This window comes from Gadus chalcogrammus, chromosome 17 (genome assembly GCF_026213295.1).
Source record: "Gadus chalcogrammus isolate NIFS_2021 chromosome 17, NIFS_Gcha_1.0, whole genome shotgun sequence".
In the NCBI taxonomy this organism is placed as follows: Eukaryota; Metazoa; Chordata; class Actinopteri; order Gadiformes; family Gadidae; genus Gadus; species Gadus chalcogrammus.
This window is the reverse complement of record NC_079428.1, coordinates 2024802-2049577: the sequence shown is the minus strand read 5'-3', so window position 1 is coordinate 2049577 and position 24776 is coordinate 2024802. Positions and strand designations below refer to the sequence as shown.

The window sequence follows — 24776 nt, the reverse complement described above, 5'->3', positions numbered from 1 at the left end:
GGAAAGATGATTTGTACATTATGAAACGTAAAATCCGGCTCTGTATCATTAGTATACGGCCTGTGTTCCCACGCGTCACCCTGGGTCTATAAAGAGGCAGCCGCCTGGATTATGGAAGGCGATACATAGGGCCTATTGTGTGCGAGGGTAAGGGACCAGTAAAAAGTACTTGTATTTCATGGGGAGATGGCTGATTAGCTCTTGGGGGAACTGTAAGCCGTTTCAGTGCCTTCGTTTGGGGCCTGGATTCACAAGGCGCCGGTTAAACTTAGGGTGATAAAACAAAGGAAAAAGCTCTGGTATTGTAGTTGTTGCTGGCACACACGCGCCACACCTATGCATACGCACACAAACACACACAAGCACATACACAAGTGCACACACACCTATGCATATACACAAACACAAACACACGCACATGCACACACCTACACACAAGCCCACACACCCATTCACGCACACCTTGACACACACGTAAACACACACAGAGCATGTCATAGTCCATGGTCAGATATGGTCAGATATGCCTGCCGGAGGCTGTATACACTGCAAATGATGAGGCAATTGTGCCCATATTTTAGCCAAAAACTATGGACCAATGGGCGACCACATTTGTTTTAATGAATGTTTTCAGTTTCCCCGACCCACTAATCAGAGCACGCACCACATGGGGCCCGCATTAAAAGCAGGCGAGTGGATCCAGTGGTCCACTCTTAAACAGCAGAGTGACGCCGATTTAACTCACTTCTCTTTTGTTTTTCCCTTTTACTGCGCAACGCTAAGTGTTGTGACCTGGAAAGGTTGTATTTTTTTCTTTTATTATTTTCTCCCCCTACTTGCGTAATGGCTGAGTTTTAGAGTCCGGCCTGATTACTTGTCTGGGGCCACTGGACAAGAGTTTGTCTCGGGGAACGGCGGATAATAAAGACCTCCTTGGTGCCATGTTTATTAACCACGGCGCTAAGAGCTAGCCTAAATGTCTTCATGCTGACTCATGCGCTACACTTTACCCCATTGTCCCACGACCCCCCAAAGGGCCTTGGTTAGCAGAGGGGGTTTGATACTTCGGTTTAATTTATCGTGACTTGTAGTGCGTTGCCCTTTCCTTCCTGTCCGAGTGAAGATAGTTCGACGGCGGGGGGAATGTGGCATGTGTCAAAACGTGGGCAGTTTAAACGAGCCAGACCTTTGGAGGGGGGGGGGGGGGGGGGGGGGGGGATTAGCCAACGCCAGTGTCCGTACCGGCCCTTGGGCCCAGGTCGCACCCAGGTTACACCTCAACTCTCACACCAGCCACGGTCGTCCTTTGACTTTCACATTTTATACGCTTTCATTATCCACACTCGGCAGAATGGGGCTCCCAGTTAACTTAATAACTGTGACACCCTTTTCTCATAAATATGCAAATACAATACAGACACACTCAGTATGTCTGGTAGAGAAAAAAGACGCTCTTCGTTGCCGGAAGGCTCTGCTTGGAATTTGACCGTCGTGGTCCAATCTTCCCTTATTTTACTCCGCTTCCGCCTCTCAGCGACATTTTTCCCTCTATCGCACGCTGCTCTCCTGCTAGGCTCGCGTGAGGACCGTTCGTCGCCGCGGGCAACGCATTACAGCGTCGCGCCGCGTTTAATCACCGCCTGCGGGCGTCTTCGCCGTGCTCACACCAACGCTGGCGTTTCCACCACGCCGAGCAAGGGATCCCAGTCGAAGGACGCGCCCCCCCCCCCCCCCCCCCCCCCCCCCCGGTTTCCTATTGTACATCTCTGTGTACTTTAGTATGCCCCCCCCCCCCCCCCCCACCCGAGACTGAGTCCCCCGCAGACTGGTGGGCGACGCGGGGGCTGGGAAGACGTTATTGACCGGGGGGGGGGGGGTGGGGATTGGCGATGGTCGTTTAGGTGTCGCATGCCTTCTGCTTTAACATTCCAGCAGTGTGCGGTGTGAAACTTCACAGGAGTCGTCGTCCCCCCAACACACACACACACACACATCCCGACACGCACTTGCGCCCATTGCAGAGGTCCTCCCCTATCGCCCCCCCCCCCGCAGTCTTACAACAGCACACAGTCTGACCCCTCCCCTCCCCGTATGTGCAGTTTAAACACGCTTTCCGCTGCTCCTAATCTCCCCCAGCGATGGTCTGCATGTGTGTTGTACCTGGTGTCTGTGTCTGTGTGTGTGTGTGTGTCTGTGTGTGTGCGTGTATGTGTGTGTGTGTGTGTGTGTGTGTGCTTGTGTCTGTGTGTGTGTATGTGCGTGTGTGGAGGTGTGTTCTTACACTCCCCACCAGTGGCCCTCCATCTCTCTCTCCACTCTTGTTATCTCACTCCCTCTCCCCCCCGGCGTCTCTCGCACTCTCTCCCCCCCTCTCTTCCCCCACTCCCCCCATCTCTCCAGCCCTACTGATGGCTAATAAAAGCCGCGTCTGCTGAACGGGGAACAGCTGGGCTCCTGTGATCTGGGCTGGAGGGTGGGAGGGTGGGGGGGTGGGGTGGCTGAGGAGGGGGGCGTGGCTGCAGGGCTCTTCTGCCCTGCGAGCGCCATGGGAACGCATGCAAGAAGTACCGAGAGAGAGAGAGAGAGAGAGAGAGAGAGAGAGAGAGAGAGAGAGAGAGAGAGAGAGAGAGAGAGAGGAGTACACAGGGAGGAAGAGAGAGGGAGAGAGAGAGAGAGAGAGATGAAAAGAGAGAGACAGAGACAGAGAGAGAGACAGAGATGAGGTAAGGAGAGCTGAAGGAAGCAGAGGGCAGCTTTGAGAGGAGGAATGAAGGCTGAGCAGAGTAGACAGAGCAGGATATATATACACAAGGGAAGATTGGGAATAAGAGGATAAAAAGGCTGCGTTCAGACGACAAAACCGGTCGGCGGTGGTGAGAGACAGAGGGGGAGAGGAGAGCTCTGTGCCTGTCTGGCTCGGGTGTCTTTCGTTGCCTAACCAGCTAATCAATAGCGGAGAGAAAACAGTATTTCCGCTGGCTGGCTGAGCTCTCAGCAGAAGAGGGGGAAATCCGAGCCCTTGATACGAGCCCGGGCTGTGATGACCATATTCCCTCTGTCTCTGGTATTCCCAAATCAAAGAAAAATGTAAAGAACTTTCTGCATGTGCGAGTCAGTGCTGCCGTTATGAAAGCAATTAGTTGATTAGCTTATCAATTAATCTGGGGAGGGCACATGACATCGAGTACACATTGAAGAACGTGCGTTCAAATGCTTGTGCTATTAGCTGTCATGTTTAGTATCAACCCATATAAACATTCCCAAGTCTGGGAACGTTATTTTGAGGATTGACCCTGGTCCGTGACGCTTCGCCCTCCCCCAAATTCTTCTGATCCTCAGAGACGGCTTTGATCCCTGCGCGTCTCTGGGAGTGCCAGTGTTGTTGGGATCGGAGTGGCGGGGGGGGGGGGGGGGGGCTGGAATGGGAATAGGAAGGGGGGGTCGGGGGCGCTGCCTTTACCCCTGGTCAGCATTCCGGGCTGTAGGGTGCAGACGTTACCGCCGCGGTCGGCTCTGAAATAGGGTCCCCAGACGGGAGGGGGGTTCCTGTGATGTCGGATGGGCTTTAAATGCGTCCGACTTAAATAGCAGCCATATGCCCCCCCCCCCCCCCCCCCGTCAAAACTACGCCCCGCCTAATCGAGCTGGTATTAGGAGATACCATGTGTGTGTGTATGTGTGTGTGTGTGTGTGTGTGCGTGCATGTGTGTGTGAGCGTGAAAGACCACTCCAGATGCTCCCAGCTGGCCGTGACCAAGAGAGCCCGATACATTTCTGTCTGCCTAATTGGAGAACACGCACACACACACACACAGGCGCAGACACATGCATATACTCAAACGCACACCAGTCAAAAATAAATATGCACCCACACGCACACACACACACACACACACACACACAGTAATGGCCGACCCTCCTCACCACGCATGTCCTGCTGTTTGTGTTGTTTTTATAGAGGGACGAACATATGCCCCCCTTTGTTTCATGCAGGACACACAAGCACACAGCTAAACAAACAGCCCGCGGCCTAATGGCTCCAGAAGGGGGGCCAGGGGTGACTTCTGTTGACAGATTCCAGCACTACAGTCTACGTAGAACTGGGGGGGGGGGGGCATGGTGGAGTCAATGCGGCCAGCGATGCCGGCCATGTGCCCGGTTCCAAGCAGACAAGGTCATCGCTTAGGGGAGCAAAATAAAAACTCGGAAAATGGTGAAAATATGAAATATACGGGGGAGATACTGAACGTTAACACTACAGGAGTGAGGAGTTCAGCTGTCGTTCTGAGTGTCAGCTGTCTCTCTCACTTCTTCACACACGCACAGACCCACACACACACAGTTTAAGACCCCCCCACCCCCCCCCCCCATAGTGGGAGCCCAACGTTGGCCCTAACTGACAGAATAGGAGCATGAAGTCATTAGCTCCTAAATTGCAAAGGGGGCCTCGTAAAGATACGGGGGGCCACTTGATTAACACACTGTCTGGCTCTACCGCGCGGCAAACTGGCACCAGGATATCAGCAATGATGAGGATATGGACTCAAGAGTCAAGCTCCAAAGTAAAAGCGCATCGGTGGGGGCTAATCACAGGGGCTGCCAGCCGCAGACACGGGGGCGGGTACAGGACAGACAGTCCTGTTCCCCTCTGAGATATTAACCTTTGCATTGTTTTCGTCTTTGTCTTTTATTATTGACAGACTCAATCTTGACTGCATGCCAGCACGGTTAATCGCTGAACTATTGGTAGGTCTGATTCCAGGCACAGAGCGTTATCTTCCCACAGAGTGTGTGGCGTCAGCGTTTAATCAGTGTTGTGCAACGCAACGTGTTGTCATGCCGTGCAAGATCAGGAAAGGTCAAACAACACCTTGGACGCAGTAGAGCGAGTAGGCTTACTGCCCGTGTATGGCCACGGAGAATGGCTCGCTAGTTAGCTCGTAGACGTAGTAGAGCAGTGGATAGCCTGCAGTCGGAAAAATAACTGAAAGCAGCCACATTCAAATGAAAACACACATAGACCGAACCATATTACTTTCAGGAAGCCCGTCGTAAAGGGTGACTGACTTGATTATGTTTTGGGCAAGAGAATATCCCGCAGCACGCATATGTATGAACACACGCAGTATGTGGCTCGATGGGAGCCTCATGCACACGGTCAACAACCCCCCAAGCATCAAGGCTCAGGACGCAAAGACGAGGAGAGAGAGACGAGAAGATGGAAAAGAGGAAAAAATAACCGAAAGGTCACATGGTGGATTCAGTTCATTGAACAAGAGACTGGGACAGAGACGGGAGATATAGAGAGAGAGACACTGAGGGACAGAGAGCGATAGGGAGAGACAGAGAGAGAGACAGAGACAGAGAGAGAGAGAGAGAGAGAGAGAGAGAGAGAGAGAGAGAGAGAGAGAGAGAGAGAGAGGTAGAGGGAGAGAGAGAGAGAGAGAGAGAGAGAGAGAGAGGGAGCAAGAGCGAGAGAACCAGAGTAAGAGAGATAGGGGCGGAGTGGGGGTGGGGGTGCGATGGCGTGGACAGATGTCAGGAGCGATAAGCGCCGAAGCTGACAAGCTATCGGTTACTACTCCGGGGCCCCGGGTCGGGCCGGTGCCAAGACAATGCCAGCGCCTCCCTGTGATGACCGCTGCCCGCGGAGGATGAGCAAAATGGCTGCTGCCGTTGCCAGGGCTGGATCACGAGGCGCTGGCCCTGCCCGGCGCTTCTTTTGGGGAGAGGAAACGCCATCTGTGAGTGACAGCAGGAGCCGCGGCCATTTATGTTCAATGCGGAAAAACAAGCTGTGATTATTTACGTTGTGTTCGCCGACGAATCCGCTCTGTAGAGCGACGTAATGCGTTGCGGTTATTGTAAGCGGTGCGTTTCTTTTCTTGTTAATTCATTCTCACTCCGCTAAAGGCCTCGCGGGGGCCTTGAGTGATTAGAAAAAACACCGCGCTGACGAGGATGGCGGCCCGTTCAGCGGCAGGGATCAAGCTTCTCCTCTCTCCCCGTGTGAGGATTGAGACCCCGGCAGCAGGAATGAGAATATTGCAGCATTTCCCTGTTTGAACGCTAACAAACAGCAAGCCGGCCATAAATCCAATCCTCGAGGGACAGTTCGGGTTTTGATGAATCCATGATCGAGGGTGCATGGACGCTAGGTGGTGGTGGTGGTGGACGGGGCGCAGCAGGGGGGTAAAACATTCATCAATAAAAGGCAATTTACTAAAGTATTCAGCGGTCATTGATGATCTGTCAAACATTTAATTCATAAGCTAAATTGAATGAGCGAAATCATTTTCCAAAGGACTTTCTCCGCTTCCCAAAGCGAATGAAAGACCTCACTAATCGATAGGGTGGGGGTGCCTTATTAACCTCACGTGGTGGCGGGCCGCTGGCCCGGAGCCCAGTGCCGCAATCTGTTGGCAGTGGGTGCCTTCCTCTCCCTTCTTTTGTTCTGGTGTCTCGTATGTTCTGCCTCACAACAAACGGCTCCCCACCGACCCAGCCGCCCTCGCCCAGTCACACAAATAAACAGCGTAGCATGCCATTAAAACACTATCGCGTGAAGGGAGCCCGGATCCAGCTCTTGAAAAGGGGACTTAGTATTCAGTGGCGTGTTGTCGTCGTCGTCGTCCCCTTGCCCATTTGTCTCCGAGTGAATTGGCAGTTTGAGTTAAAAAAAAAAGTTTGGAGTAGTGCGTCGCAAAACATCCGCTGCCCGTCTGAGTCTGTCTCTCAATGAGGCTTAAGCTCCCCCAAAGACCTGGCACAGGTCTGAGCTGGCTCGGGCCGGGTCGGAGCGCGCTGTTCCACTGAGTGGGACTCAATACAATCAGGGCTGGCAGATGGGGATGCTGCCAGGAGTGTGTGTGTGTGTGTGGGGGGGGGGGGGGGGCACACGATGCTGGCACACGATGCCTGGCTGAGCCCCATCTTCTTGAAGAAACACAGACCACCAAAACCAACTCAGCGCTGTCGACAGGATACAAACAGATCACGTGGAGAGGGGGTCTGTTGAAAGGTCTCGATCGACAGGGAATCAAGCAGTGAGGAGATTTTGTTTTTTTGACAACGCCAATAAAAAATGTTTCCTGGAGGCAGACTCCATAGAGAAACTAATAAAAACAAGCCAAATATGATTGTAAGAAAATAAAAAGAGATAACAATCATAGTTTGGACTCGCTTGCTTATCTTCTGCCATGGGGGAGGCAACTGATGCCAACAGCAGACAGCTTCTGTCAGTCTGCCAATCAGTTGATAACGCCCAACTGACAGACGCAAAACTCAACAATAGCCATTTCCCGAAATATCGACAACACAATATCATCAGTTACATGCTGTGAAGGCAAGCGAAAAATAAAAAATAAATGTGCATTGCAAATAGTTCTGCCAGTTTGACGATGGTTGGCAATTGTTGATCATCAACAATATGTCCATAATTCGCCACGATGTGGATGTGCATGAACCTCGTTACTGTACTTAAGTCACCTGATAAGTGCTTCCATTAAACGTCTGTTCCGGTGGACGCTGGGTGAAAACAAGCCGGCGCCTGTCCCACTCACTCACTCCAACCGTCTACGGGGCCATCGTTGGGTCAGGGCTTTGGAGTCTTGCAAGATGGGAACATTGATTATCAATAAACTCATTAAAGGGCAGGGAGAGAGTACTCGCTGCTTAGACGAAACAATCTGACGCAGTCACAACAAGGCGTTTGCTGTCGGATCATTTTCACATTTCCAAACCACTCGGGGCCGCTTGGCGTGAGTGTATTCAGAAGATAAGAGATTCAGGCCAGGGCGGCTGTCTGTGGAGTGGTGTCAGGTCACTGCTTTAGTGAGTGTCAATATCAAAATGAAGGAAAACTGTTTGTCAGTTAGGTATCTGTTTCCCTTGATGCAAGCTGGCTAATAGTTGAGACATTGTGGCCACAACAGGGACCTAACTCGCTTAAAAAAAATCGATAATTAGTTTAAATCTGAAACAAATAAATGTATATTCGATCAGTTTGATCCATAAAAACAAAAAAAAGAAACAATATTTTCATGAATGCCAACTGAAAGCCATTAAACAGCATATCTGTTCAATCACAACACAGGCCACAGGAACAGCCCTTTTGTGTCCGCCTGGTTCTCCTCTGGCTCAAGCGTGATGAATTATCTCGTCAGGGCCCCCTTGCACCTTCCATGATGGCTGTGCTCTTCAGGCCTGGGGAGGGACGGCCCCGGAGAGCGAGACGCCACAGAAGAGGCCGGACGTCCACTCCATTCTCACCAGCGCTCCATTAATAAGATCGCCTTGCGGCTGGTGTCTCAGGGTTCACCGGTCGCCGCGTTATCGCGCCGTAGGACAATCTGAAATGAAACGCCACGGGAAAATATGGCGGAGGCGCCCGCGACAACGAGGGAGAGAGAGCGGGAAGCAGGCCGACGGGCCCCGCGGTGTCAGCGTGGTTAATCGAAAATAATGGCCGGCAATTTATAGCTGTAGTCCTGACCAGTGCTGGATGTACTGATGCAGGAGATCGAATTTTAATGTGTGCGTTCCATCATTTGGTGCCGCCTACTGATGTTTAGTGCCTTGGCCAAACAGGATATGAATCACACAAATCTGTACGGTGGAGGTTATCATACAGCGGCGATAAACCAGGGATACCGCATGCAGAAGACGCACACGGCGTTGGCCGGGCGCATGTGTGCGAGAGTGCGTGTCGCAACACGCGTGTTGCGTGTCACGTGTGCTGTCTGCATGTGCAGACGGAAAAAACAGTGGGCTGGAAGATGTGGGAAGTGAGATGGGCGGCACTTTCTGATCTGGAACTCAATAAAAGACCCCCTTGCTGTGTCACCGAGCCCTGGGAAACCCTGACAACCATCAATATCACAGTCTTGGGTGACACAAGGGTCCATCTGACGAGGCCTCCTCCACCTCAACCCCGCACTACAACACCCCCCGCTACACCTCCCACACACCCAGCCTCGCTCGCTCCTCCGACTCCCTCCGCCGCCGTTATTGAACACTTGAGGCTGAAACGCTGTGTAATGGGCGAGAGGGGAATTCGATGGCATGGGCCCTCACAAGTGTGGGGCTGGCAGGCGACCAACAGCAATCATCTGCCAAGACGTCACGAGTGCCTCTGGCAACGACGGCTAAATGCATGGGAGATGTGACAGCAGCAAGCCGTGTGCAAAAAGGAAAGAGGAACGAAAACAACAAGTCCCGGCGATAGATTGCAGCAGATGACAAAATAAACCAGTGGACGGCGACAGAGGAAGAATGGATTTTTATTTTGACAAGCGCTCGCACGGATCCGAGGCCGACAGCGCCTGGAACGCCGGCTCACTGCTGAGTCACATTAGCGTCTGAGCCCCGTCCGACGAGAACCACCAGCTTTGGCTATTAGAGCAGAGCTGCTTACGACGGAGCCCATTCAAAGGAGCGTGTGATCGGCGGGGCGTTGCTGCTGGAGGACGGGGAACTGAAAGCACAGCTGTGGCTCCCGGTGCTCCGCGTTAGCGCTCTGATCAAACACGGTGGAGGTAGCGCCGGATCCTTTCGGCTTTCAGCGCAAAGACAAAAGCAGGAGCGTCGCTCAAAAGCCGTGAAAGGCGTAAAGTTGTGGCAGTAAAATTTTCCCCTTTCAGCCCGGGCACTTTGGTTGCGCATCGTTCCCGCTCACGTCGTCGCTCCCAATAAAGACGGCATCGGTACCCTGCTAGCGATTCCAGCGCGGTTGATCTGAAAGATCTTACTTTACTTAAGTGCTTCCCCAGCTTGCTTTATTTCACTGTGACTTAATGAGAGTCGTTTGGAATAATAGGCTTCCATTGAAGCCAGGCATCTGCATCCACACAGCCCTTAAACGAGGAAGCTAATTTCCAAAGATAATCACCTCTTGACTGCTGTGTTTTTATGCCGAAATGCTGTAGATTTTCACCCTGAGAATTAATGAACTCGAGTGCTCTGGAAAAGCTTGATGTGCAAGTATTTCAGCTGCATTATGGGGAGGGGGTGGTTGGCTTTCATGAATAGATATTTTTAGTAATCTTAATATACATATTTATAATTCCTTGTTGCGGTGACGTGTTTCAATGTAAAAGGAAAGCAGCTTGAGGAAGTGAATTTCTTTCATGAATGGATTGTGGGTAAAGGCTAATTATGCTTGATATTACAGATTAAAAGCATGACGGTAGCGTATTTGAACCAGTATCGTGAGGCACCACGTCTTGAACGATATATTGCCACTGATAAACATGACAACACACAATGAAGAAGAGCACGTTAAACAGACCTCACTGTGACACACAGAAGCAGACATGGAGAAGCGATCTGATATCAACTGGACACTGGGGCAAGACATGAAAGAAACTACAAACGCCTTGCTGGTGTTTCTGAAAACAAACAAGTGAGATTCCCCACGACTCATGGGTAATGAAGTCCATAGGGACGAGCCCAGAACACAATTCAGGAATAAAGTGGTATCTCTCCCTCACACACACCTCCCTTTCACCTCTTCTCTCTGCTTTGGCAACCTCCCCCTTTCCACCCCTTATGTTTCTCCTTTTTCCTTCCCTTTCATCCTGTTTTATAATTGTGTGTGTGTGTGTGGTTGTTTGTGTGTGTGCACGCATGTGTGATTATGTGTATCTGTGTGCTATTTGTGTGCGGGTGCGTGTGCTCGTATGCCGGGCTATGTGCACGCCGCATCGTTGTGACTGTGTGTATTTGTGCGTGCGTGTGTCGCGGGTGACACACAACCCAAGGAGTCATGTAGTTGTTGCAGATGGCATATACATGAAAAGCACAAAGAAGAGGGGGCAGGATGCGAGGGGGGGGGGGTGGGGGGGGGTGGCGCACCGAGCAACGCGCCATATTGACGAAACGAGGCCCAGTATTCAGCGGGGACGGGACGAAAAGGTCACGCACTGACAACACAGAATGTCCTCCCGTCCACCTAACAAGACCCCCCTTTTGTCGCCCATTTACACCCAGCTATTCATTCCCCTGCATTGTCACTTGTATGTCAGCTTGCTTGTCTCAGGGGGGGTGGTGGAGGAAGTAAATAAATGCCATGCCCTTTTTTTCATAACACATCTTTCCAAAGGGGAATGACGCAAGAGGCCGGGTTGATCTGCACCCTGTACACGAGCCTGCCTTGTTTTATGGCGGTTTATTGCCATAATAACTAGCTCATATAAGAGTCTATGTGCCATCAGGTTCATCGCCACGGTGTGAAGTGCAAACCCGTTTTTGTTTTTGTTTTCATTCATCGTGGGGTCCATAAAAAAACTGGCCTTTTAGGGAGGGGGATAAACAACGAATAACCTATAAACAAAAGGCTACAATAGAGCGACGCGCGCTAATTTCCCGGCGAGGCAGGATAAACAATGCAGGAGATCACCTCCTCTACCCGGCATTGTTGTGTTTCAGCTCGTCACAAAGGATGGATGGAAAGGACTCCAACACACACATATGAACACACACACACTCAGAGAGAGGATAGTTAAATGGGAACGAGGAACAGAGGAGCAGAACAAATGGAAGAAGAGAAGATGGAAGTCGTTGTGTCGTTTGCTGTTTGTTTTGTTTTTGTCGGTTGTCATTTTTTTTGCTGTCATCAGTGTGTTGGAATGGAGTTTAGCATGTGGAAATGTGGGCATGTACGCACACATACACACACACACATACTGACACACACACACAAACACACACACACTCTAGCTGTTTCTTCTCACGCTTGTGATGGGCGTGGAGGCCAAACGTGGGGAAGGGAAAATCAATTTGCAATATTAAGAAGCCTGACAGGCGACAGCCATGGAATCCAAATCTAAATCTCGACTTCTATTAATTTTACATCCTTTTCTTCGGCTGCGCGTTTTAAATTAGCCTTCTCTTTGATATTACTCTATAAAAAGCGCCTCAGACACAATTTATATGCTTGCGCAGACCTAAGGCGGGCTTTCAGTCTGTGGAATGACACTCAGAAATAACTTTGCTCAGCTACAGCCCAATCAATGTGGCCTATAAGGAATGTTCTAGCATGCCTTCGCCCCCCCCCCCCCCCCCCCCCCCCCCCCCCACCCCCCCCCCCCCCCCCCCTCAGGCTATATTGTCCTTCTGTTTTTTCCCGCAACATTTCTACTTCGGAAACATATGGTAACGCACACGTGTGAAAGTGGACCACTTCTTGGAAGACTAATCTTCTGATCTTTGGGTAATTCGCCTGCTTTAAGGCACGTAACTCAAGAACAGAGTTCTGTTGAACTTTCACAGGTTGGTAAAGAGAGAGGGCCATGCTCACACATTCCATACACACTTTCACACACAGCACACACACTATCTCCCTTTCCCTCAGACGCACACACACACACACACACACACACACACACACACACACACACACACACACACACACACACACACACACACACACACACACACACACACACACACACACACACACACACAGCAACTCTTTCCCACAGACACACATACATCTTCACTTTCCCCCACTCATGCAAACGTAAACACACACACACGCGAACACACACACAAACACGCACACACACACACACACAAACCCACCAGCCGTGACACCAGTGCCGTTAAGGGCCCATGGAATGTTTCTTTAGGCCGTGGAACACATGCAAGGACAAGATATAGGTTAGGCTGTGGGATTATCTCACTGTGTGTATGTGGTGAGGGCCAGGGCGGAGGAGAGGAGGGGAGACAGGGCCCTGTTGCTCCACACCTAATGTCTGCCTTGGCCTTTCCCTTCACCTGAGGAAGGCCCCTGGCTGCTCATTAAGGAGGGGGCCCGCCGGGGTTCATGGAGGGCCTGCGGTCCTCAGAAAAGCCCCCGCACCTGTAGATCCCAACGTGTTGAGTTGTGTGGGCTGCCTGTGCGGTCTGTCCTGAATGGCACGCATATTTCCTTTGCCGTTTGTTTCTCTATTGACATTGGACGTGGGATTTGAATGGACCTCTTCCAGCTGCAATAGACATAACGCCATCACCACGCAGGGGAATACAACTATTTATATATGCTGCTGCTAGCCGAATACAAAAATAGGCGGTGCTTATGCATGTTTTTATTGCGCTACGGACGGACAAACCCGTGTTCATCAACCTATAGAAACACGTGTCGCAACTCAGCCGGACCCGTAAGCGGCACATACATTGTATTTACTGTACACCCGGAACGCAAAGACAGGCCTAATATCTTAATCCTTTCTGCTTGATCTTGGGGTGTAACCTTAGTGTGCCAATCACCCGGGCGACAGAAGCTTCCCCGTCTATGTATACCCAGCGCGGGGGAATGTCGGAGTACATTGGCTGGTATGTCACGGCCAAATATAGTTTTAATTCCCGATTGGACTCTGAAGGGGCTGTAATGAACTGAATGTGTACTTAGCACTCCGAGAGCCTTATTTGATGATGTGTAAGACTATCGCCGGGGTGGAAACCGCCTTCTAATCCAGGGGTGGAGCAACGTCTACAAATATGCGATGACTGCCGAGGAATGCATGCTTTTAAAAGTGCCAGCGCAATGCCTGGGAAGCCGTTGAAAAATACCAGACTAAATATAATGCGTCTTGTCTGCTCGCTGGTGCTTGTATAAATATAGCACTGTGATGCAACTCCCGAATCCCCTCTGAAATACTTTCCTAAAATATACATGAAAAGTGAGGGTATAGTCTATAGAGGATAGGGCAGAGGGATAGTGCCCGCCTAAGGCTGTCTTGACAGTCAGCCAAAAGGCACCCGGTTGGATCCCCAAGGTAGGCCAAATGTCCTAGAGAAATTGCTTAAAAGTATAGGGGCGTGCGTATTACACATCGCGTTAGCGTCGACCGCCTTGAAGACGCAACCTTCACATGTCAACGTAAACAAACGCAGACAGTGATCGAACGAAAGGGCAGCCCGCGAGAAACAAACAAAGGGGAGGGCTGTTGTGTGGCGAGGTGTCAGCGTCGGCATAAAACTGAAGAGTATTGTCTTTTTTTTTTTTACTACGAGAGTCGAGTCAGTAAGAAACCAAATGACAACGGCGGTGTAAAAAACTAAACAAAAAAAAATAAAAACCAAACAAACCCGAAAACGTTGTGCTTTTTACGATGTTGTCAGGGTTGAGCGAGGCGGAACAAGTAAATACTGCGGCTGGCGTTAATGTCTAACGCTGTGCTGCTCATCGCCCCGCCACCGTACCGACCCTCCATGTCGTCGTCCCCCCCCCCCCCCCCCCCCCCCCCCCCCCCCCTCCGGCTACCATTTGCTTTGCAAAATGCATGCATGAAATTCTTGAGACCAACCTCCCCGCGAGAGACTAAATAATAGATTAGCGACACATGGCTTCCAGGCATCCGCCGCTGTATCTCCAAGCCACCGCTCTCTGGGCCTTATTAGTGTGTCGGGGACTGGTTGGCTGGGAGAAGCCTGCTAAATGGGTGGGTGGCGGCGTGAAGGATAGCTCGATGCTAACCTACGCGACGGCCCTATGGCCCCTTTCAGCCGCGCTGGTCAACAGCCGAAGGACCGCAAGATGTTTTCCACACGCAATTCATCTTGTGACCCGCAGAGCCGCGAGCAAGCCAAGGAAGGCTGGGATATGGAGAGCGAGAGAGAGAGAGAGAGAGAGAGACGGACGGGGATAGACAGAGAAGGCTCCAGAAGGCTCTGAAGGCTTCCAGAACCTTCCACTGAGATCAGACCGGGCGCAGGGGGGCACGGGGAGGGGAGGGGGGGGTTCCGTCGTGTGGAATGACAGAGAGCCAGAGACAGTTGGTTTGTGCCGGCTAGTCGTAAGCAGAGGTGACCTAAGCCATTATCATACACTGATTGTCCCCCCTTTGCCCATCTCTCTCCCCCCCCACATCCCTTTTTTTCTCTCTCTCTCTCTCTCTCTCTCTCTCTCTCTCTCTCTCTCTCCCTCTCTCTCTCTTGCTCCTGTAAGCACAGCCGTTCTCGCTCGCCCTCCCCTCTCTGTCCCAAATGGCAGTCATTATACCGGACATGAAAAGTCATTTTAGTTCCGCCTGGCTTCGTCAAAGCGTCCAGCTATAATTGCAGAATGAAAAAAAGAGAGTGAGAAAGAGAGAGAGAGAGAGAGTGAAAGAGGAAGCGAGAGAGAGAGAGAGAGAGAGAGAGAGAGAGAGAGAGAGAGAGAGGGGTCGTATCATTGGATACATAATGCAAAAACAGACAGGCCAACTGCCATACAGTTATATTGGAAGTAAAAAAACAAACATTATTTACACTCTGTTGTATTATTTAGACTCTGTACACAAACATTTCCAGAAGTCTCTACCCATCTAGACAGAACGGCTGCACTGTGTCAGGAATGGGATTACAGAGGAAACATTTTTAAATCACAAAATAAAATAAATGAGGTTATTCTATCCTATGGAAGTTGCAGTGTTTAATGGAGTTTTCACCATTACGTTTAGCCCAAATCACGTCCGTGGTCGATGAAGGCCAAAAGGACAGAACCCAAGCACAGTTCTCCCCTCCAGTGTGTCTGTGTCTGTCTGCGTGTTTGTGATTGGGTCCGTCTGGGGGTTGTTTTCGTCCATCCCTGCCCAAGTGCATTTCAGACTTCGGTCCTGACACCATTTACAAGGGTCATAATTGGCCGCCGTTTAACCCGTTTACAAGCCCGGCGGCCGGTGTAAGCGGAGCAACACTCCTATGCACCTATCAGTTTCACCCTTCTGCCTCACCTTTCTATTCACCACCTCTCTATGTGTAATTATCCATCACAGGCGGCCGTCTAGCAGAGTACCGCTCGATCCACCAAAAAACACCAACGTTCTTGAATCTCTTGCCTTGAAGAGCCTCTATATCTTTATTTTCCAACACCGGCCCGTTTGAGTGGTCTCACAACAAATGCAGTTGAGATGAGGCAATGGTGTGTGTGTGTGTGTGTGTGTGTGTGTGTGTGTGTGTGTGTGTGTGTGTGTGTGTGTGTGTGTGTGTGTGTGTGTGTGTATTTATTCAGGGAGTGGGCAAGGGGGCAAGAATGCAATGCTCATATACTGAAAATATAGACCGGAAAATAGACCAGCACAAGCTCTTCTACAGACTCACACCATAACACACCTCCTCTCTCTCTCACTCTCTGCTCTCACTCACTCACTCTCTGGTCTTGCTCTTTCTTCCAGTATCTCTCTCTTTGTCTCTCTCTCGCTCTCTCTCTCTCTCTCTCTCTCTCTCTCTCTCTCTCTCTCTCTCTCTCTCGCTCTCACTCTCCGGCAAAAACACATTCTAAAAACTGTCATACTTTAATTGAAATTCCATCACTAGTGGGGTCGCTATTGTGGAAATAATTTGATAAAGCCGTGTGACATGAATGCGCAGAGCCAGACGCCAATTCCATTTCATCCGACCCGCTTTAATGTTTTTTCTCTCTCTCTCCTTTTTCACATCCCCTCATTCTGCTGGTTATTCAAATGAACCTCTGTGAATTCTCCCCGCACTCACTCACTTTCCCTCTTTCTTTTCCCCTCTCGCTCTCTTACTCACTCTCTCTTTCTTTCTCTCTCTCTCTTTCTCTCTCTCTCACACCCCCACCCGCCCGCCCCTCCCCAAATTACCGATTAGCAGAAGCGAGATAATGGAAAGCGGGGGTTTATAAAAGAATAATAATATTTGGGGTTACAACACAAGCAGAAAATGAAAACCTTTAAAGTAGAGTCGAGCCACCTTCTCTCCTCCGCCTTATTTTCCGCCCGCCTTCGGGCCTCTGCTAGTCACACTCCGAGCTGGCCCAGTGTCCTGGCAAGCAGGATTATTAATCTGTCTCATTAGGTTTCCCGCCCACTGCAGACGCTTCCCTAAGAGCCAGCGGCGGTCGCTGGAGCCAGTGGTAGGAGGGGATGGGGGGGGGGGGGGCAGGGTAGGGGGGTCTGAGATGAAGGTCAAGGGCAGAATTCTTCTGCCAGTACTGTTGACCCCAATTCAGATCCGTATCCCACCCACCCTTGACTCCGCCCCCCTCCACACGCACGCACACACGCACACACACACACAGGGATGGCTTTGTGAAAGCGCGCAACGCACACATGTAGCGTTCATCATACCTCCTGAAATGCAATATGCGCACAGTGGACAGCTGTTCGTGGGGGGGGGAGAGCGTATCATGTCAATCCGTCCTCTCCCCCTGCCCCCCCCCCCCCCCACCCTGTATACATTTAGCTCGTGGCCCCTCCGTAGCACCCATGGCCTGCTGACACGCCTTTTAAACCACGCCGTGCCCGGCTGCTGGGTCTACAGGCCCCGGCCTCGACCCACGCCACAGACAGAGAGTCTGTCCGCTCAGACACACAGACACTCTGTCTGTCCTCTGTTCAGACAGACAGACGGACGGCGTCAGACGTACTGAGTCGCCCCTGGAGCAGATGATGAGACGCGATATGGATACTGGGGAACGGGAATAAAGAAACAACGCCGAAGGGGACGAACATCCCAAACCAAAGACAGACCCACCCGCAGCTAAACGAACGGAACGAACGCCGGGAGAGTCGAAGATAGTGGGGCTGAACAAGAAGCAACGAGAGCAGCCATGGTTATACGGACATTCATTTCTTGTGATGCACCTATATGGTGTCCCAACCCCCCCCCCCCCCGCGACCCGCACGCAACCAGGCAGGGCTCCGCTTTCCAGCCCTGACAGTCGGGTGACGGACAGCCGAGCTGATTCTTGCCTGGGCGTGAAGAAAAGCAGTCTTCTTATTATTACCTCCGGGCCACGCGTTAACTCGAATGTCAATACCCAAAAAAGTGAAGTTCCAGCAGCGGCCGTAACAGGCCTGGTCCTCCCCTAGTCCGCCCCCATATCTGTGAAGCCGATGCCCCATAGCTGTAGTTCTTAACAGCCAACCCACCCTTGACGATGGTTATGCAGTAAGGTTAGGCTAGGAAATGCTTGCCAAGTAAATAAGTGAGTGGAGCAATTGAATGGGGCGGGTTGGGGTGTGTGTGTGTGTGTGTGTGTGTGTGTGTGTGTGTGTGTGTGTGTGTGTGTGTGTGTGTGTGTGTGTGTGTGTGTGTGTGTGTGTGTGTGTGTGTGAGAGAGGGAGAGAAAGAGGGACTCCATGGGACTGGGGCCAAAGTGAACCAAGGGTAAAGTCATGATCACTTCATTATGCCGCGGTGCGGCTCAGTGTTCTGCGAAATCAAACTGCTTTCTCATTTGTCACAACGCATCACGTCGGGCCCCGCTGAAGTGTGTTTGTGAGCCCAGTGGTGGAGGCGCACACACACGCATTCACCGACACACACCCCCACCCCCACCCACCACCACCGAAAGCACTCATCCAACCACTCTCCACTTTCCACACAGACCCAGGAAGAGACCCACGTGTGCACACAGCAAAAGTGCAGATACGGTGTAAAGTATGAATAATTGCGCATGTGTGGATACAGACACACTATTGACTATGGTACGTGGCGCGTTTACCATTTGGTGTTCCCGCCAGGGCAGGGGAAGGAAAAAAATGGCACATATGCACACGCATCCACACGCGTCTGTCAACATACGGCCAAATGTACACCGTCGTCAGATTCATCATCTCCCCACACTCTCTCTCCCTCATCGTTCCAGTCTCTCAGTGCTCGCTAGCCCTCTCTCTCCTTCATAGTCCCAGTCTCTCAGTGCTCGCCCGCCCTCTCTCTCCCACATCGTCCCAGTCTCTCAATGCTTGCTCGCCCTCTCTCTCCCTCATCGTCCCAGTCCCTTAATGCTCGCTCGCCCTCTCTCTCTCTCTCTCATCGTCCCAGTCTCTCAATGCTCGCTCGCCCTCTCTCTCCCTCATCGCCCAGTCCCTTAATGCTCACTCGCCCTCTCACTCCTTCCCTCATTGTCCCAGTCTCTCAGTGCACGCTCGCCCTCTCTCTCCCAAATCGTCCCAGTCTCTATCATTGTCCCAGTCTCTCTCCCTCTCCCTCTCTCTCTCTCGCCCTCTCTCTCTCAGCAGTGTGCTTTTCAGCATGACCTCTGCAGTCAAGCTTCCCCCACGCCTCGCCCCAGCCACCCACTCAGCCTGCCAGCCACTGGCTGGTTGTTAAGGCCCCCAGTTCGCTGGGCATAAAATAAGATTACACCCACTGGATTACATAGGGCCACTTCGCTAAGGAGAAGGGGGGGGGGGGGTGGTTGTGATTGCTTGCAGACCCATTGGCACTCCATCTACCAGTTCTAACGCCCCGGCGCACCATAATTACGTGCCCCTGTGTTTACGTATCAATTTTTTGTAATGTAAGTGTTGATTTCTCATTCCGCACTCGTAATGGAGGGCCTGGCCTTGGCATTCCTGAAGCACAGCAGCGAGCGCACACACACACACACACACACACACACACACACACACACACACACACACACACACACACACACACACACACACACACACACACACACACACACACACACACACACACACAATCCCATTGTGTGCACCTTCTCAGGCACACAAACACCCCCACACACACGGACATGTTCCCATTGTGTGCACCTTTTAAGGCTCACGCACACACACACACACACACACACACACACAATTAAATAGTGTAAACACATCCACAGTGACTGTGTGGGTTTTACATATATATATATTTATTTTCTAAATTTGCTCGTGTTTCCCACTTTTGGAAAGGTCCCAGTGAGTCAGAGTGAGAGCTGCTCGGATGTAATTGGACAGGAGCAGTGAGAGGCAGTGCCCCACTTGTGAGAGAGACAGAGAGAGAGAGAGAGAGAGAGAGAGAGAGAGAGAGAGAGAGAGGTGTTGAGGAGGATGCATGACTATCGTCTATTAATATGACTCGGTGGTTGCATGGCTGTGTGCAATCCACACAATGTATGCGACACCATGAGCTGAAGGCACAGTCGAACTCTGTTTTCCTTTTTTGCGAACATGAAAGGCAGATGTCTCGCTAAATAAATAAGTAGTTCAATTACGGTATATCAAAGTGAGGCTATGAAAAACACAACTCAAATGTGATGTAAATCGGGCCCAAATTCTCCGATGTTAGGATTTATTTACATCATTCGGGGTGTGTCAATATTTTGGTTTGTCGTTAGCTCTGTGATTGAAAAACTATACGCAGAGGAAACTCCTCCACTCTCTGGGAGGCTTTAGGAGGCTTTTCAGCACCAGCTGTTGGAGATGGAAGTGCCTGCCACAGTCCATGGCTCCCCAACCCCCCCACCACCCCCCTTTCAGAAGGCAAACATCTCTGCTCTGTTTACCGTCGTTTGGATTGAGACGTCTAAAGGCCTTCACCAGATACACACACACACACACACACACACACACACACACACACACACACACACGCACCTCTTTTTTTTTTTTGATGAATGTCTCGGCAGCAGAATTGGAAATCGAACGGACGCTGACAGCGTTAATTGCGCCGTGGTGAAATTGGGGCGAGTGCTTAATTGCTCCCACGGACTGCTGGGTGGCCGCAAACTCAGACACACACACACACACACACACACACACACACACACACACACACACACACACACACACACACAGAGACACACACACACACACACACACACACACACACACACACACACACACACACACACACACACACACAGGCTTTCTGTCGTTGGGCAATTTAAACACTACAGTACCCCAGTCCAGTGCATGGCTGCCCACCGTGTGCGTGACATACCTAACCATTTGATAACAGGAGGATGTAAATGCGTACACATCACTACAGCAAGCTGCTTCTTATATGATATAGAACGGCTATGTGTACAACAGTACAAAAGTCTGTCTGTCTGTGTGTGTGTGTGTGTGTGTGTGTGTGTGTGTGTGTGTGTGTGTGTGTGTGTGTGTGTGTGTGTGTGTGTGTGTGTGTGTGTGTGTGTGTGTGTGTGTGTGTGTGTGTGTGTGTGTGTCACATCCAAAGCTCTTCCTCCTTGACTTGTACCCCCTCAATACTGCATTCCCCTAAATCACCAGAGAACCGACAGTCCCCTAGTGGCCTGAGTTGCACATTGAACACAGGTAATATGCGCAGCCCGGCAGAAAAACCTCAACCATGAAGAAACAAGAGGGGGGAAAAAACACATTCACGACTGATTGAATGGAGACCCAGTGAATAGGTGTGCGTCGGTTTTTTTTTTGCGTCTTGAACGCCGAGCGTCACCCTCAGGGGAGACCAAAGGGAGACTATTAAAAGCCCAAATCACAACCGCAAACCTATAAAAAACGATCCACAAATACAACAGTGTCTCACGGGGGAGTTGGAGACACGCCGTTTATATTGCGCAAAGCGGAACCCACTCCACTTCACAGCCTGACGGTCCGTTTGGATGAGTGGACAAGGTGATCAAATAAATCTCGGTGTAGTCCGAGATCATAATTAATTAATTCAGCATTGCAAACGTCAGCGGAAGAAATACATACGATCACATAACAAATGAAGCGACAATATTGGAGAAATCTGCTTGTGTGGTGTGAGTAAGGCGATCGGGATTTTTTTTTCCTGAGTTTTCTGAGACACTTCTATTCCCTAAATGTGCCACAGACTACACGCAGACTTCAAACGCACGCACGCACGCACGCACACAAACACACACACAAATAACACACACACACACACATCAAGGTGGAATTTTAGTTATTTGCAATGATTAAGAAAAAAACGCCGACATTAACACCGTGCCATTATGTGATTACGCGCTATCCAAACGCGCGTAATGTTTCATCCTAACGAAGACCCTCTATAGGATGATCGGAGACAGAAGCCCACCGTCCCGAATGCCATAAATAATATTAATTTCGTTGAGGGGTTTTGCAGCCTGAACATTTAAAAAAACTTGTCCCTTTACGCATGGACACCTGAAATCACTGCGGCATCCACTTTATTTGACGTGTGTCTAAAATAAATAGCTTAAAAAGCTTCCGACGTCAAACAGAACCAAGTCTTACCTTAGTGTCAGCATCTTCGCAATCAGGTTTTGAACTCGATTCTCGCAGAAATAATCGCGACTTTTACATCCAGTATGACAGGCGAGTCGTGGCCATAAATCCGTCCACTGCGCTCCCGTCTCGCTGCGCTCTCTCCGGCGACTCTTTCCTTGAGTTCTCTCTCTCTGTCTAGAAAATAATAGTCTCTTCTGGATGGTAGTCGACACTGTATGAGAGGACGAGGGTGTCTGACGGCGAAAACATGTGGTGGCCGGTGGTGGTGGTGGTGGTGATGTGTGTATATCTCCCGCTCGTCGGTCGCCCCTCTAGCTGAGACTTCACAATACAACGCGGAGAGGAGACTCTGTACACTGGTGTTTGCGTGCTGCGCTGTGGTGGTGGGGACGCATCTCCCTCTCCCTCCCTCTCTCTCTCTCTCTCACTCACTCACTCACTCCCTCTCTACCGCTCTCACTCCGAGACCCCTACACACACACTGGCCCGTCTCTCGCAGAGAAACCGAGAGAGTGGGGTTGGAGGGGGGGTGACGTCACTCAACAAAACCCACCGTCGAACTCAATAGCGTTCAACTTTGCCATCGAGCCCAGTGCCTTCAGTGCAGTACAGGAATGTGCACTTGGACATCCACGTTGAAGTGAGAGTTGTGTAGTTTGCGGTCGAGCATTTGTTGGTTTTTCATGTGTGTGTGCGTGGTGTCGGGAGAGAGGCAAACAGCCAGTCATTATTTTCAGATGATATGTGTTTCTCGAGACTTCAAGTGTGTGTGTGTGTGTGTGTGTGTGTGTGTGTGTGTGTGTGTGTGTGGGGTGCTTGAGAGTGGGTTGTGTGTGTGTGTGTGTGTGTGTGTGTGTGTGTGTGTGTGTGTGTGTGTGTGTGTGTGGGCAAGAGCCATGTCGTTACCCAACAAGCAAAAATCTGTCAAAATTATTGCATGATCCCGCGGTGAAATTTCCCCTTAGCCCAAAAAAAATGTGCCTTGACCGAATGCTGACGGAACAATACCGTCTAGTCACTAGTGCAACACATCCAACTGGGGGGTTCAAACCCAAAACAAACAACACAAAGGTAACAGTGGCCCACGGCCATGGACCAGGGTGCACAATGGTTCTGTGCCGCCCAGAAATCGCTTTGCGACAGCCACCGCATATGTTGGAACGAACAGCTTGTCACAAACCCTGCACGCAGCCTAACAATGGGCCATTAAGGCACGGGCGCACATCGGATCACATGTCTCGCTCGCTTCAGACTCACCCTGAACGTGCGCCGATGGATTCATAAAACACACAATTATCTTGCGTTGAATCTTTTAAGGGCCGGATCTGATCCCAATGCTGAGCCCTGCCTGGCTCAGGGGCAAAACAACAACGGAAAGTGTTGTATGTAGGGTTGAACAATGGGCTCGCTTGATGACACCGCTGGTTGGTTATGCAGTGCCTTTGATTGCTGACTATGGTCGTGGGAGGAATATCTGGCCATGTTTCGAAGCGCTGCCTTTGATTGTGCAGCAAAATGGAGTTGGAGAAAGGAAAAAAGTTGTTGTTGTCCTCAGGAGAACGGGTCAAAGGTGGTCTGTGCTTTCGCTATTTTGGATGTTTGAAAAAGTTAAGCCGTGTCCTAAATTCACAGCCTCCCAACGTAGACCATCAAATATCAAGGCTGATCAATTGCAGACTCTCGATGGCAACAAATGTGTTTTTCTTAATCTTTAAGCCCACTGACATTCTCTAAATGAATAACCCCTGACCTTTGTGGAATGGCGGGAGTAGACGTGCGGACCGGCCCACACAGAAGCAAACAGCAAGCGGATGCATGCATGTGTGCAGGGCCGACGGACTGCGGGGGAAAGTGAGGCAGTCGTGGGGGGGCCCAAGGCAGAGGGGGGGGCCCATGGCATGGCTAAAAAAAATAAAAAATAAAATAAATAAATTCTAATTATCCGCCAGCCCATAATGTTAGGAGTTGCACACGGCCTCGTCTCCCCCCCCCCGTCCCCCCCCGTCAACAATTGTTCTCTACCCCCCCCCCCGTCAACAATTCAGCGCAGGGGGCTGGTAGGGGGAATTCGGGGGGGGCATCAGTACCTCTTGTATAGGGGCCCAGGATTTGGTGCAACGGCCCTGCATGTGTGTACATGTTTTAGCCTTTGAGGGAGATAACAATAGGCAGGATGTTTCACTAGTTTGAATGCTCCGACTCTCAGCCAAAAAGGACTGAGTTTGAACCCCACAGCCAACCTGTTGCCCTTCTTGGGGGGAAATGCCCTCACCCCCGGCAAATACCTGTTACTTACCTGCAAGCAGCTTGTCTTTATTCACTATATGGGGATTTAGATAATTGTTTGCTGATAGGAAATTAATCTAACGTAAACATATGTATGTCTCATTTGATGATACATACACAAGAACAATCTACAGTGTATAATTAATTTCCTTGGTTGTTCTTCTTCCTATTCTTGGCCCAGGCCCAGGTAGGCACGTACAGCAGCACTTCTGGATGAATGAGGGTGCACCGAGATTCATCAGAAGGGTGCCTCGCTGGCCTATCGGGGCTGAACTTTGCCACCTTGCAGTGCTGGAAGTCCATAAAGTAAGACTGTCCTTCATGGAGACACAGTACCCCGCGTAGCAGAAGAACAGTGTATGCAGCGCTCTCTCTCTCTCTCTCCTCCGTGAAGTAAAAGTGAATCAATTTGCCATTCATCTGTGATCGCATGTGTTTAAGGAGGTCCATCTTCTTACATTTTCCCATTATTGATGATGGGTCGGAGTGAGGAAGTGTAGTATGGAATTAACTTCTTCAACTATGCATGTCTGCTATGGTCTAGTTGGGCCA

The 24776-nt window shown here is 50.8% G+C and overlaps 1 protein-coding gene across 5 annotated transcripts in view; it reads right to left on the bottom strand.

The window, feature by feature from the left end:
• Positions 1 to 24776, bottom strand: part of LOC130369751 (receptor-type tyrosine-protein phosphatase delta) — a 205936-nt gene that overhangs the window by 113703 nt on the left and 67457 nt on the right. For 4 of the 5 annotated variants that reach the window (XM_056575279.1, XM_056575283.1, XM_056575282.1 and 1 more), the window contains exon 1: positions 21945 to 22410. The exons of the other annotated variant lie outside the window; for it this stretch is intronic. The gene's annotated coding sequence lies outside the window, so the exon portion shown is untranslated. Of the gene's footprint in view, positions 1 to 21944; positions 22411 to 24776 lie in introns of those variants that run through there. 5 annotated transcript variants of the gene reach the window in all.